Here is a 15,940-nt window from a genome sequence, read left to right as displayed (position 1 = left end):
CCGTAATTTTTCAGTATTTTTGCTTCGAGTAAGAGAAATTTTCATCTCGTTAGTATTTTTCAATAAGAAACATTGACCTTATTCAGTATTTTTTATTAAGATATTTGGATTTGGATATTTGGATAAATAACATTTGATTGACTAGTTAACATAGAAAGATTTGCCATAAAAAGTAACACAATGAAAGGCAGAAAGAGTTATTATTAATTTATTTAAATATTTATATATTATATTATTTGATTGACTATTAATTACAAATGGATTTGTCGTAAACAAAAGCTACAATAAGAGTGTTGAATATTATTACTGTGTGCTAATCGTTAAAAGAATAATTTTATTCAACACCCTTTAAACGACATTGAAAATGAGTCGTTGAGCTAATCAATTATCAATATGGCATAGTTTTATAATTGATTGAAACCGGGAAATCTAATGCAGAAATAATAATAATAGTAATAATAAATTAGCAGGCACTTTGAAATCAGTTGGGTAATCAATTAAATGTTTATACTGCAATAAAATGAAATCAAATAAAAATGCAATTATAAGTCAACGCCCAATTTTAATGCGCTTTGTTTGAAAAATGCACAACAATTAATTTTCAATCAAAAAAAATGGGTGAAATATAAAAACAAACTCGAACTCAAACTCGAACATTTGCATATGTGACGTGTGCTTTATTTGCACTCGATATATATTGAATGACAACAACGACAAGAACAGAAGGAATACAAACAACAACAACAACAAAAGAACAAACAAACAAAAAGTAGAATGAAATTAATACAAAATAAAAGCAAAAATCAAATCGAATGAAAAACGATAAAAATCGCACAACTGTCGGAGGCCGCCGGAGGCCGAATGCAAATGCGAACGATTTGAAATGTTGCAACAATAATTGTCACAAATTGAACTCATGTCATGATTTGCAGCTAAAACTGAAATGCAAGGCGGGGGAAGTAGAAACCAACATATCTAGCATATATACACTGAAAAAAACTAATTCTAAAATCAATATTTTGGTCTTAGTACCAAGAAGTTTGGTCACGAACATCTTAAAGTCAAAAAACACATCTTTGATTTCAAGAACATTTGAAATAAGACTTGAGTTGTTCTTAATAAGAGCAAACATTTTTACAGTTTTAAGATAAGATCAGAAGATCATATTATTATTATCAGAACATTATATTATTTTTGTATCTTATATTTACCATTTTTTTTACTACAGATTGATTTGAAAATCATTCGATATATGGGAAAAAATCTAAAATTTTTAGGATCAAAAAAGTTCAAAAAAATATTACAATGAATTAATTTTTTTGTTCACATTTTATTTATTTATACATATTGTATATTTGGCTGACAATCTGGTATATTTTGTACTCTATGGTATATTTTTAGTATAGTATAGTATATCAGTATACCAAATTTAACCTTCAGTACATGTTGAATGCAGAACTATATAAATATACCAAACATGGCCTTCGGTATACTTTGAATGCAGTACTATATCAATATAGCAAAGATAGTATTTGATATATGTTCAGCATTTTTTGCGGTATATTAATTTGGTATATTTTGCTTCGGTCTTATTATCAATATACAAAAGATAGTATTTTGTATACTTAAAAAAAAAAATTTGCGGTATATTAATTCGGTATATTTAAATTCTGGTATATTTTGCTTTGGTCTTATTTTGTGAATTTGACATTTTCTAGATTAATGTTCTTTGTTTTAAGAATTTGTTCTTAAAGTGATCTTATATCAAGAACACAATTTTTAAGATAAATGTTCTTGATTTTAGAAACTGGTATTTTTTTCCAGTGTAGCATAGAATATACTAAAGCGATAGCGATTGCATGACAGGTGCAATTAAGTCGAGGTCTAGAGCATAAAAACAAAACAGTCGCCGATTGAAGTTTTTGATTGTTGATTGGCTGCCATTTTAATGCGAACAACTTTCGACCGTAATGAATTAAAACGTGATGCATAAGAGATAGTTAGTTAGTTAGTTGAGAGCTAAGCTGAGCTCTTTACATCCGTGTGAGATGCATTAAAAGTGTTCAAGCAGTTTATAAAAAAAAAAGGTATCGAATTACGCAGACGGTGAATTGTGTCGCACCTGTTTGGGCCAATTTTGTGAAATGAGCTTATGAACCCAACTGTAGTTGCTTAATGCACAGCAAAAAAAGCGAAAAAAACAGAAATACATTTGGCCAACTCTTAGCAGGTTTTCCATCATTGCAACGTCCTCGGTTGCTTTTCCTTTTGTGGCCACCAAAGAACTCGTTGCACACCCAAAACCAAAAAAAATACAAGCCAAATGGTTGCCGGTTGCCATGTGGCCAGCTGTGGCACCACTCGACTTGTTGTTGTTGTTGTTGCCGTAGCTGGAGATTGATGTTCGCTGCCTCTGACATTTGTTTCGCGCTTGCGCTCGCTTCGAACATCGCGCCATCTCGCTTGCACTTGCTGCGCGCACTTGTTAACCGGTTTTCTTGGCCACATTTTTTGCAGTGTGATTTAAACGATTTTTTCACATTCAAATGGACGCGTCCGTTCCCCTCCCTCTCTCTAGGAACTTCGTTGACTGGATTTTCCGCCATAGAGAGTTGAAAAATTGCACAGTTCAATCATGTAAACAAATTCATTAGCTTGCACAAATATTTTAATTATTTAACAAAACTTGTGATCGTGGAATATCTTTAACTGCTTCGCGTCTCGTGTGAACTGATTGCTTCTGGAATTAGCCAAGATGACACCTTTGAAATATTCGATTGCATTAATATTTTCATGCCAAAGCAAATAAAATGAAAATTTATTGAATTTCATTACAGCAACTCCTTTACTTGTTTGTCAATTTGTTAAGTTAAATATCGAACAGCATATTGAATAATTTTACTTGTCACGAGAACATGAAATATTTGAGCTATTCTATTTTGTTTTACTAATTGTTGTATAACATGTGTTTATTAATGCAAAACTCTGTATGAAAGTTTTCAGTTTTAGCTGTGTTGAATACTTTATTTGGGTGGGTAAAGTTAAGACTTAACTTTGAGCTACTTTATTCGCCTATGTGTTCTTCAGTTATAAGAAATGAGCTATTTAATTTCGGAGGTTTAGTAATATAAAATGTTTGCTTCACTTTCATTTTGATATTTAATAGTAAAAAAAAAAAATTCGAATAATAGAGATTTAATAATATAAAACGTTTGCTTCACTTTGATTTATAATTCGAATGATGTGTACATATTAATGATTTATAAATAATAATGTTAAGCAAACGATTTAAATTAGATATCCATAATATTATTAAATTTTTTGTATTATAAAATATACATATTCATAGTTATTCATATTTAAAGATTCTCAGCTCTCAGTTAATATTCCATTTGGAGTTGAATTAGAACATTGGCAAAGAATATGAAATGGAGTAAATAGGTTCAAGAATAGTTTAAAGAATCAGAATAAATTCATTGAATTTAATGCAGAGTATTGATAGCTGATTAAGAATATAAGATTGTAGAATGAATCTCAACAGCAACTACTAAAAAGGCATCCTATAACTTTGATTAATTTTATGTGTTTATAACCTGAAATTATAGAAATGTGTAAATTGTATTCCTTACTTGTTGAACAAATAAATAAATAAAATAAAAGACTTAGACTGCATTTAAAGTTCTTAACTTAACAACAAAACTATTGAAAATATCTATGTATTATTATAGAAGCTTGTTTTATGTTTGTTCCTGCTAAAAATTATCAATTGAACATCATTTCACTTAAAGTTCATTGCTTGAAATAAATATTTAAAAACACTTGAGCACTATTTGTGGTTTTATTAATGATTGATAATGAATTGCTGCTTACTTAACTGCCCACAAAATATTTAATGCTTAATAATGCGAAATTTAATACTATTTAAGTTGTGAATGTCATTTGCATTAAATATAATTTAATGCTTAAAGCAAATGTTTGCGGCCGCTGCTTTTGGTTTCTGTTTGAACTAAAGTCTCTTCCTTTAACTCACACATTCACACACACTCGTGTATATTCACACACACTCGCATACGCAGTGGAGCGTGGTGGCAATTATAATGGCCATAAGGCAATGCGCTTGCCTCTTGTGCGGCTGTAAATGCCACAGGCTGAGACTGAGACTGAGCTGAGGTGGCAACTAAAGAGCCAGAGAGCCAGAGAGAGAAGGAGCGAAGCTGTGTGGCAAATTCAACAGGTTAATTCGCGCGCGTTTTTGGCCAAGTGCGTTTGGGGGGTAAATGCCGTGTGGACAATAGCAAGGGGCCAAGCAGAAGTGGGAGTGTGGCATGTGGCATGTGGCATGCAGCAAGTAGCAAGCTACGTTCCAGCGGTGGGCGAAATGAGCAAAAGTGTCGGCCTTAAAAGGCAGCAATGAAAATCGTTTTTTTTTCTGCTTTTCTTTCTTTTTTTTCTGTGTTTTGCTCTCTGACAAAACATGCAACTTTGCACAAGGTAAGGAGGGGAGGGGAGGGGAGAAATGGGAGGGAGGAAGCATTGAAATGTCCATAGAAACAATGAGCGGCCGTTGCCAAGCGACCAAATTGGCAACATGTTGAGGCTGCAACCGCTGCCTCAACTCGACTATTCGACTGCTGACCAGTTATGAGACAAGCGGGTGCTATCAGGGGGTGGCAAGGGGGGAGGGAGTGAGGCAGGCGACGTGCAGCGCACATGAAGGTGTCATTTGTTGGTAACATGCATTTTCCGACTTGGCTACAAATCGCGGCGACAGCGACGGCAACAGCAACAGCAACAGCAACATGCAACTGCAACTGCGACGACTGCGAGATTGTGGCTGAGACTGTCCACAGCCTATCTAACAGCGCTGCACAGTGGGTCAAGGTATAGTTGAAAATAGAGCAGAAGTTTAAGATTAAAAGTATTTCAAAAAGAGGTTTAAATTGGCATAGGCAATAAAAGGAATAGCAAAAATATTTAAAAATATATGTTATAAAGAAAATATAAATATTATATGTTAATTAATATGGCATAGAATTTTAATAATGTGATAAAATTTGATATGAGTCCCAGAGAAATTTTAGCAATGAATATATAACTGGTTAACAAAATAGATAGAAGCAAAGGCTTTAGAAAGGCTTTAGAAATAATTATAAAAATTGCAAAATATAAAAAAAAGTAATTCTAGTAAGGGAAATTCTACTATTAAAATAATCGTTTCATTTGTGAATATCAAAATATTATCCAAAAATATATTAGTGAAGAGCAAAATTTATATGGTACATAGAAGAAAAAGGTTTACGAAGCAAATAAGAATTTAAATTTGATTTTATATTTGTATATTTCAAATAGTCCTTATTTCAAAACGCCTATCTTTGCCATCAAAATCCTTCGGTTAATTGAAATCTATATGAACATATAACATTAAATAGAAGTGAAAATAATGAAATTAATTTTAAGATTTCCGCAAAGTTATTTTGCATCCAAATTTTGAATTCTTACCTAAGTATTTATTCTACCGCTTAAGAGAAGTTTGACGTTCTGACTTCTCTGCTTTTTACAACACATTTGTATTCTAAATTCTAAGATTTACAAGTCGACTTTTTTGTAACCTCAACAAATACCTTGGCACCACTGTGCGTTGGTGGGAAACGTCGATTGTAGGCCTGTTGTTACTGGGTTACCTGTGTGCTCGAGTACGCATTCTACCATACTGCTCACAGCTCTGTGCTTCGGTCCAGGCGAACATGTGTCTTGCAAATTAAACGCACATGTCGCTCTCTCGTCGGCCCCTTGAACGCACCTTTTTAGAGAGGAGAGAGTGAGGGAAGCGGGGCAACGCATTGGGCCAAGTATTGGGAGTCGAGACTTGGACGGCACCATTTTGCAAACACGTTTCGCTTTTGTATGGCAATTGTTTTGATTTTGCACTGCCCTTTCCTGTTGCCAGTTGTCCAGTTGTCGAGTTTGCCTGTACAGTGTTCACTGTCCGCTTTGTTGGCCACTCTGCTGTCAACTCGCTGTTTCTGTTTCTGTTGCACTTTTCCTTTTGCTTTTTTTATGCATTTTGTTCAATTGTGACACATTTTAACAATTTATGAGGCAAACACCCACCGCACCCAACGTTTCGTTGCCAGCGCAACTTTGACAACTAAATTCAAAGCAATTCATACATCACCTGCTGTGGCAACGAAACCCCTTTTCTCTCTCTCTCTCTCTCTCTCTCTGTCTCTCTTCCTCTTACAGAGCGGGGGCACCTGTTTGAAAAGTGCGTGTGTCAAAGTGCGTGCGTGGCATGCTTGACATTTGCAGCTGCAACAAAAATACCTGTATGTGTGTGTGTTTGTGTGTTGGCCACAACGGTATTCCGTGTCTATTCCTTTGGCAGTTGTCAGCTGCGCTTTTGATAATTTCATTCACTTGCTCCACTGTTCAAAATGTTCGTTTTCAGCTGCAGTTCAATTGAGTTGTTTGACTTGCCGCAATCGAGCAGCACTTGGCCTAGGTTAGTTTGGGTCGAAATGCAAAATTATTCCTAAATAGCTTCGTTGTTTATCTTTTTAAACTATCTTCTTAAATAAAAATTTTATAAAAAACGATAAAAATATTAAGTTTTTATAGTATTTATTAAAATATTTATTATGATAATTTTATGTATCTTAATATTTAATATTTATCGTAGTATTTTCATATAGTATTTTTTATGTATAGTAGTATTTTTTGCATTGTGTATGTTGTTTTCTTATGTGTCTTAGTATTTTTGTGTATCTTTGTATATTTAATATATTATAGTATTTTTATTTAGTGTGGTATTTTTATGTATTTTAGTATTTTTTATTTATTGCACAATTTTTTATTTAATATGGTATTTTAATGTATTACATTCATTTTTTGTTTTATTGTATTACATATGGTACTTTTAATTTATTCTTTATTTTAGTATTTTATTGATCTTAGTATTTTTTCGTTTTATAGAATTTTTTATTTATTGTGGTATTTTCATAGTATTTTATACTGTAAACAATTCTGTATAAAACATCCTATTTTTTATTTTAGAATTTTTATGTATCTTAGTATTTTTATTTGATATAATATTTTGGTATTTATGATAGTATTTTACATTTTTATAGTATTTTTGTATTTATCAGTATTTTTAATTTATAAATTTTTAACACTGTGTTTTTCGTGTATTACGCTATTTTTATTATAGTATTTTTTTTTATAATATTTTTGCATTATTATTTTACATATGTACACTATGAACTATTCTTTATAGAACATTTTGAAGCCAAAAAGTTGCTATAAATATTATTTATTATTTTGATATTTATTTCTCTAGTATTTGTTAAAATATTTTCCCTTCTTATTGGCTGACCTTCGCTTCTCCTTTAGAGTTCATTTTTAATGAAATTCCACTCTACATTCACATTTCATCAAGTTGAATCACCCGCTCAACTAAATGCTATTCTAGGTGAATAAATAACGAATAAAACAAAAAAACAGAGAAGAATTTTATGGTTAGTCGTAAATTCATAATTCTGTTTCTGGGGATAGAACGCTGCTGGATCGATCGTACGATCGCTTTGAGTGACTTCCTTGTTCAGTTCGGTAATTTACATAAATTGAAAATGGAAGATGAAGACGGCCGCCCGAGAAAGCCACAGTTAAGAGTTGGACGGAGTTGGCGGGGCCAAAGATCTGAAAAGCGTCCGTCAGCTGGACGACTTGAACAACACGAGCGAACGAAATCAATTTTTAAATATATTTTTATTTGCCGCCATCAACTCGCGAAGCCAACGAACGAACATTCGAACGATCGATCGATCTATGGAACGACTTGGGTCAGCAGCAGCATCATCATCAGATTGAGTCTGAGAGTCGATTGGAAATATAGCAGACGCAGCAGCAAACTGTCATCGCATAAATGATTTGTATTTTTGTTTTGGTTATTTATGTTTCATAAATTATCGGATATATCTATGCGATGTGTTTGTCTCTGTGTTTGTATGTGTGTGTGTGAGAGTAGCCAACGGATGCCGCTGTTGGCTTGCCGATCAAGATTTTATTTAAATGGAACTCATCAACGCTCATTTGGGTCTCCGTTTCCATCTTCCATCTCCCATCTCTCGATCTTCCATCTCCCATCTCTCGATCTTCGTCTCGAATCTCCATCTTTCAGCTTTGGACAGGCGACGATGATGATGAAGCTCTGTTGTCGCTTGCCTTTTGTCTCTGTTCGTCGGCTTTTGGCTTGCAACGCCTTTTGTTTTTTGTTGTTTTTTTGTTTTTTGGGTTCAGCGCTTTAATTATAGAGGTCGGTTTCCCCTTCACTCCGCTCCCGCTCCCACCCCCGCCCTCCGCCACTCACGTTCCGAACTCTAGACTGATGATGCCTTAATGTCAAAGTTGTTTTGCTGCTGTGCTGCTTTCCACACGATTCGTCTTTAATTAATGGATTTTGTCGTATTAAACTCATTAGTTTGCTTTCGTAGCATAATTTTAATTAATCACTCAAAATCCACGGAATCTTCTCCACCGAATTTGATTGGAATTATCAACATATTGGCCTTTTGCATACTAAACGAATAAACGAATCGAGAGCTACCTAAAAAATAAACTGAAATGAACACAACATTTTTAAAATCTTGAAAACGAATTAAAAATGCGTGGAGCCCCGGCTGAGATCGACAGTTTTGCGTTGCTCAATTGGTTTTTAATTTCAAAATGAAATAAATCAAAATTAAGAAAACCCGAAAAACGCTTCGCCAAATTAACATTCGCCCGCTCGCCGCCATTCGATTTGATATATTAAACTCAAAATGTATATTTCATCATTAAAAACAGCGGGCAAAAAATGAAAAAAAGACGGCAGAGAACGAACACAAAAAAAACCAATGAAATAAAACGAAATCAAACAAAATGTTGTTGAAAATGGAAACTAGTTTTACAGGTAAGAGCGAACGAACAACGATCGAGCGAGTGTGGGTCCCAAGAGTTGAATCCGAATCCGAATCTCAATCCGAATCCGATGAGATGCGAACAGATTCGCCGTCATCGTCAACGTAATTGCCTTGTCTCTGTCTCTCGCACTCGCTCGCTCTCTCTCGCTCTCTCTCTGTCTGTCGTTCTCAGTCTTTCGTTCGTATGATAAATAACAAATCAAACGCTAAAATGTCGGTAATGTATGTGGCATGTCAGAGGCTTCGCTTATTTATGGCCTGGATCAATAAGAATAACGCCCCAATCAGTGACTATAAATTAACGCAAAGACAAAAACGAGAAGAAAAAAATAAAACAACTTCAAAAAACAACAACAACTACAAAAAATGTCGACAGTCGGACTGAGAATGTTTCTCTGTTCTCAATTCTCCATCTCTCTTCTTCAATCTACTCTCATTTTTGGGAGTTTGGAATTGGATTTGGGATTCTTTTTGGGGGGAATTGAAAATGTTTGAAAAATGCTTTAGGAAATGTCGCGTTGACTTTGACTTTGAAATGTTTACCCACAAACATTTTTCGTGTTGATCTTTGCAGGTGCGCTTAGCTAAGAAATTGTAACAGGAAATTTGAGTTCCAATTTGAATTTCAATTTGCATGTAAATGGTTTGTTATCTTTTTAAGATACATCAAAGTTTCTGGCACGTTATTTACTGCAGCTCAAAATTGTAAGCTATCGAGAATACATCAAATGCTTAGTAGATTTTTCATCACTGATTTATTCTCTCTATTGAAATCAGCTTTCTTTGATTGGGAATCTTAAACGTCAAACTTTCATCCACTTAATTTACTGCAGCTCAAAATTGTAAGCTAGCGTTGATAATACATCAAATTATGGGAATATTTTTATTTTGTATCACTAATTTATTTATTCTCTTTATTGAAATATACTTTCATTGATTGAGAAACTAAACATAAGCACATTATTTATTGCAGCTCAAAATTTCAAAACTTTCTTAGCACTGATCTTTACTTTATTTAAATATATACTTTGTGCATACAGATTAAACTTCAACTTTACTTTTATACTGATCATACTTACTTACTGAACATTGTTACATACTGTTTATACTTACATACTGAAAATAGGTATATTTACTGTATATACTAACATATTGAATATACTTATATACTGAATATTCTTACAAGCTGAATATATTTACATACTGAAAACACCGGGATACTGTATAAATATACTTATATACTAAATATACTTACATACTGAATATTGTGAATCTCAAATACTGCAGCTCAAAGCTTCACACGGTTTATAAAGTTTAATTTTGTAACTGATTTTTGATTTTTTGACAATTAAATTTTGTTGCTTTGAATATGAAAGCAGCTGAAATCACTTTAACGAAATCAACTTTTTGGAGATATAAAATTTATGTTCCTAATAAATTTGTAAAAATTATTGCGCGTGTATAAAAAGAATGCTTAATACCTAAACCTATTCATCAGTAAATTTCCACACTTAATAATTATGTTTAAATAAAAAGTATGCTTAACGTTTGAATATATTCGTCGCTTAAATCAAACTAATGCTTCATACTTGAATAAATTTCATCAGCTTAATTTTCACATAAAATAATTCTGCCTAATATTTGACTATATTTCATCAGCTTAATGCCTAAGTCCACATAGTTTTCACATCAGTTTATTCACGCTTCTAAACATCATTATTACCAAGTTTCATGGCTGCAGCTTCCTTTTTTTGGGCAGCATTTCGAATGCAGTGTTAATGTGAGTGCATTTTCAAGATCATCAGTCTACTTAAACGCAGTTTTCCTGCCTCCTGTAAAACGCTCTCTTACGTTCTTGGCATAAGCCAAGCTCTTCCTATGCGAACGCCTTCGACTTCGACTTCGGTTGCCGTTCCGCTTCGCTTCGACCACAAATCAACTGTGAAATATATTCAAATCGCACCAGGAGCGATAATAAAAAAAGAAGAGAAAAAAAAATAGTAAAAGAAATGGAGCCAAGCAAGTGCTAAAAATACGAAAATGAAGATGTAAATTATAGCAAATGTGAAGCATTGACCGGTCAAAACAACAGAGGGAAGTCTTGGCCGAATAGAGAATAGAGAAGAGTCTGGCTGCCATTTCTGAATACCAGAGGCACAGCTAATGCTATCAATCTACAAGCAGATACATGCAACTTCTAGAGAGAGAAAGATATATTGAGGGGAGTTGCCAAGTAGCCAAGTAAAATGCAAGCAGTCTTTTCGTTCGTATCGTTTCGTTTCGTTGTTTTTTTTTTGGGCAACACCCTCCACCATGAGGCCAAAATGATTGATTGCTCATCATTTTTCATTCTTAATGAAAATGCACCCCGCTGGCAAAGAGTTGTTCGCTCGCTCGCTTTGCTGGTTGGTTGGTTGGCCAACTGCTGACTGTCTGACTGTCTGAGTTGGACTTGGAGTTGGAGTTGAGAAGGTGCAGAAGTTGCGATTATCGCGCATATCTGACGGCACACAAACACCGTTGCAAAAACTTGGCCAAATTCCACCTTGGCCGCCAACGGGCATAAAAATGGCTGCCAGCTGCGCAAGATTGGGAGTACGATGGCGTCCATATACCCAGCTATAGCTATGGCCAGCTGCTTGCTCTGGCTCTTGGCCTGTCCCTCCATCCGGTCTGCCAAGCCGTAGTAGTAGCAGTAGAAGAGAGCCCGCCTGGTTCTTGCCTGCCAGTCAACTGTCAACTGCGCCGTGCCTGTGTCATGCTATGCATCATCTTCTGGCAGTTATTAACCTTTGCCTGCCTCTCCCTCTCTCTGTCTCTTTTTACTACCTCTATCTCTTTTCTCCATATATACATATATTAGGTAGGTACACTTTGTTTGCAGGAAACGCGGCACTTGCTGCTGATTTAGTAGCCATGCCATTCACTGAAATTAAACACAACTCCTTGACTGTAGAGCAAGCAACTAAAGTGGTTACTTTTTTGTTATCATTTTGTAGCCCAGTGAACGATTATATGGGATATAAATGAATCAATATACTAAATATATAAATTGACTATTAATACGGTCTACTATTAATATGTTTACCTTTCAAACTATATAAATGTGTATAGTCACTGTAATGAGCCTTGAATATTAAGGTTAGTAAAGATTGTCCGTCTGTCCGTCCTTATGAATACCTATGAATATGAGAGATAGAGATAGAATTGTTATGTTGGCCCGCAGAAAAAGTTTGCTTCAAATTCATTCCTCACTCACTTCAGTCCCAAAAATCGACAATAATCGAATAAAAAGCGAATTTTAATATATACAATGACACCTAGAATATTAGTGATTTCTGAAAGTTTTGTACTTTCGGTATTTAAATTATTTACAAAATTCTTTTGTGTGGAAAATTGCATACTTACTACAGGTCATAAAAGTTTTGGCTGACAGTCTGGTATACTTTATACTCTATGGTATATTTTGTAATGGTATATATGTAAATACCAATTATAACCCTCACTATATTTTAATATCCTTGTGGCTGACAATCTGGTATACTATAGTCTACGGTATATTTTGAATGTAATAATATATAAAAATTCCAATTCTAGTTCTTGGGATTTTTGTATTTATGGTACATTTATGTGGTATATTTTAAGAATAATACCGCACAGTTTTTATTCAAAGTTATTCTCACACTTGTTAAGCAATAATTTATTTTGTTTATAATTACCATTTATATGAAGGAGTTTTCATAGCAAAAATTTATGTTCTTTATTTATTATACTAAATCAACTATTAAATACTACAGTGCACTGGACTTCGACTCTACATTTTTCAATAATTATGAAATCTGGAGTCTTCTTTTTGTTTGTCGAATGTTTCTGTTATATTGGAAAAATACTAAATCTCCCAAAATTTGTGCAACTGTTAAGCTTGCTTTAGCAGAACATAAGCTAAAACCTAAAAGAAATTTTATGATTGTATCAAAATCAAATCAAGTTTTCATTTGCAAATTTATTTTGATTTACCGAAATCAATAAATACCTTTAGAATTCCACACAAGTCAGCAGCTAATAATAGTGTTTATAGTTCTAGGACTTTCACAGTTTTTAAGAGTTTTTTGGGTTTTTTGATCAATCAAATATTGACTACGAGTCGTTAACTAATCAATCTTGCACGGATTTTTGTATAATAAAAATCTGACATTAACTAGCTCTTTTAATAAACTCAAGTGAAAAGTGGGAAATTTCTTAAAATGGGCAAATCCCTGACATTATCAATGAACTTTTCGGTATTGATAAGCCAAAGAGCGATTATCAATTGAGAAATTCCTAGCGAGAGCTTAAGCACTAATCTTTGATTGTGATTATAGATTAGCTTAGGATTATTTAATGGATTAATTGAATTAATAAATCACTCTATTTTGGGTATAATATTTGTTAATAAATCATATGTTTTAAATTGGGATTTTGTTGGTTTAAAAGGTAACTTTATTTTTGAAATTTAGTTGGGGAATTTTTGATGTTGTTTTATAGTTGCTGCAACTTCAATTTATTTGTTATATTTCGTTTGTAAATTACAAGTATTTTACTGTACGTGGATGTCGACGTCAGCGTCAGCAGCGAAGTCGACGTTGACGCCTGCGTGGCGGCCATTACAACAGTTGTTGTTGTTGTAAATGTTGTTGTAGTTGCTGTTAATATTGCTGTTGCTGTTGTTGTTGTTGCTGTTGCTGCCAACGCGCATCATCATTAATCATTTTTATTTGCACGCCGCCGCATTTGTTGGCATTTTCTGTTTGAAATGCGCCCTGTCAGCCCAGGCGACGCAAGGGAGGAGGAGGGAGAGAAGGAGGAGGGGTCGTTGGGTGGTTGGGCGATTTACTGGCTTGACGGGTGGGCAATGGGCGATGGGGGGAGGTTGGCCTGCTAGCTGGTTTGGCGCCTGGTGAGCCACCCTTGTCAACGGCAAGCCGAAAATTCCAGCAAGTTTGTCACATGCCTGACCAGCAGCAGGCGAAAAGCAGCCAAGCATCACTCCATCAACCACTCCAGCATTTAACCACTGAATCCCAGCCACCCACAAGGAGTGAGGCAGCAGCAGCGAGCCTGGCAGCCATCATCATCATCATCAGAGTAAACAACAAAACATGGACAGTAAATTGTAAGCGTCATAATGTAGCGAGAGCGGGAGAGCAACAACAACAACAACAACTACAACAACAACAATCAGAATAACAACAAAAATATGAAAAAGAGCAGAGAGATGTCGACGGCAACTGTATAAATTATTACATTGTGTACTCTTAGCGCACATAAAAATACATTAATAAATATTATTTATGTATATTCCGTATTCAGAATACTCGTTACATACTCTCGCAACGCGACAGTAGATGACTCTCTGCTGCTGCTTCTTCTTATCCAGTAACTGATGAGTTGTTTAATACACTGAGCGAAAGTCAGAGGCTGTTAAGTTGCATCAACAATAAAATGAAGTTTGGGAAATGGGAATTTATAAACGAAAATGAAATGCAGTTATTTTGTATTTACTTATTTTTATTTTATTTTTAATGTGATTATCAGTGCAGTATTATTATAATACCAAAGATATTAAATATGGAAGTAGGAATTTATAAATGAAACTTAGCTTTTGACTAATCAAAAGAACATTTTTATACTTATTTATGCTTAATTTTATTATATATATAGAAATTATTCTAATATCAAAATACAGCAAAGACAAGAAATTTAGAAATAGGAATTTAATAGCGATATTTTCAATTATATTTTGGACAATGTGAAGAAAATTTTATTTGCTTTTATGTCAAACTTTTGTGTTTTTATAACTTTTTCTTTTTTATTGTAAGATAAAATATAAAAATTCGATAATTTTTGGTTTGCGTAGGAATGAATTATTGTATCTACCTTTTATTATATATTTGATTATTTCCATAATAGCATTTTCTTTGCAGGAAATCCATTTCTTTTCGAAGTTCGTGACTCCAACTAAGTTTATTACTGAAAATTGACAGTGAGTATTTCTTTTATTTACATTTTTCTATAAATTAATATTAAACCCTCAAAGTCGCTCTAAAATTTCTCTCCGTGCAGCTTCAGTGAAAAGTTGTACATAAAGTCTCATCTTCATTTCATATTTTTGACATTTGTTAAATCAAAAAAATGTATTGTGGATTCTTTCTGTTTTGTTTATGTGTCATTTTTGCCGTTTGAATTTATTTGTTTGTTTGCCATTTCGCGCGAATGCAAATTTGGTAATTGTCTTTGCTTCCCTTCTCGCTCACTCTCTCTCGCTCTCGCTTTACTTTATGCTTGCTTTATTTATTTATTTGCGCGAAAAGAATTTATTTTATGGTAAATTGGGCTTAAATCGCAAAGTGAGTTATGCGAGTGAATAATGAAACACTTTCCCTAACGACTTTTGCTTTAGTTTTGTATGAAATGAAACTGAAATTGTGCTAGCAAAATTATTTATTGTATATATATAAAAATTGAAAAATGTAGAGTTTGCTTTTAGTTAATTAGCTTAGCGTGAAGAACTTTTCATTTGGCAGACAGAAATCAATACCAACTTCCTTCAAATAAATCTCACAATCAAAGCGAGTTCGTTCCTCTTTGAATCTCTCAGTCTTTTCGTTTGTTTGTCTAACGCTTTTTGGCCATTCAATCTTGAGCCGTGCAGAAAGGCAATGGGCCATTAACTTGATATATGTGTGAGCTGGTCGCCTAATGATTGCCGAATTTCTAATTATACGCATAAGAAATTATATCTGTCAATAAATTTGCCACTGTGCGGCAAAAAGGGCGTATGAAAAAAGGACGAAAAAGAAATCAGCAATGGCCATAACTCACTCAAACACACACAGACACATAGACACACACACAGACAGGACTAGCGTAAATCCTTCCACAAAACTCTGACAACGGGAATGGCGCACAGTGCTTATAAATGATGAGTTCAAGTCGAAAGCAAA

At 34.0% G+C, this 15,940-nt stretch overlaps 1 long non-coding RNA gene across 2 annotated transcripts in view; it reads left to right on the top strand.

Annotated features, from left to right (window-relative positions):
* Window positions 1-15,940, top strand: part of LOC133839642 (uncharacterized) — a 65,195-nt gene that overhangs the window by 10,887 nt on the left and 38,368 nt on the right. For both annotated transcript variants that reach the window (XR_009894114.1, XR_009894115.1), the window contains exon 2: window positions 14,921-14,979. This is a non-coding gene — a long non-coding RNA (uncharacterized LOC133839642). The remainder of the gene's footprint in view (window positions 1-14,920; window positions 14,980-15,940) is intronic.

This window comes from Drosophila sulfurigaster, chromosome 2L (genome assembly GCF_023558435.1).
Source record: "Drosophila sulfurigaster albostrigata strain 15112-1811.04 chromosome 2L, ASM2355843v2, whole genome shotgun sequence".
NCBI lineage: Eukaryota > Metazoa > Arthropoda > Insecta > Diptera > Drosophilidae > Drosophila > Drosophila sulfurigaster.
This window is presented reverse-complemented; position numbering and strand designations above follow the sequence as displayed.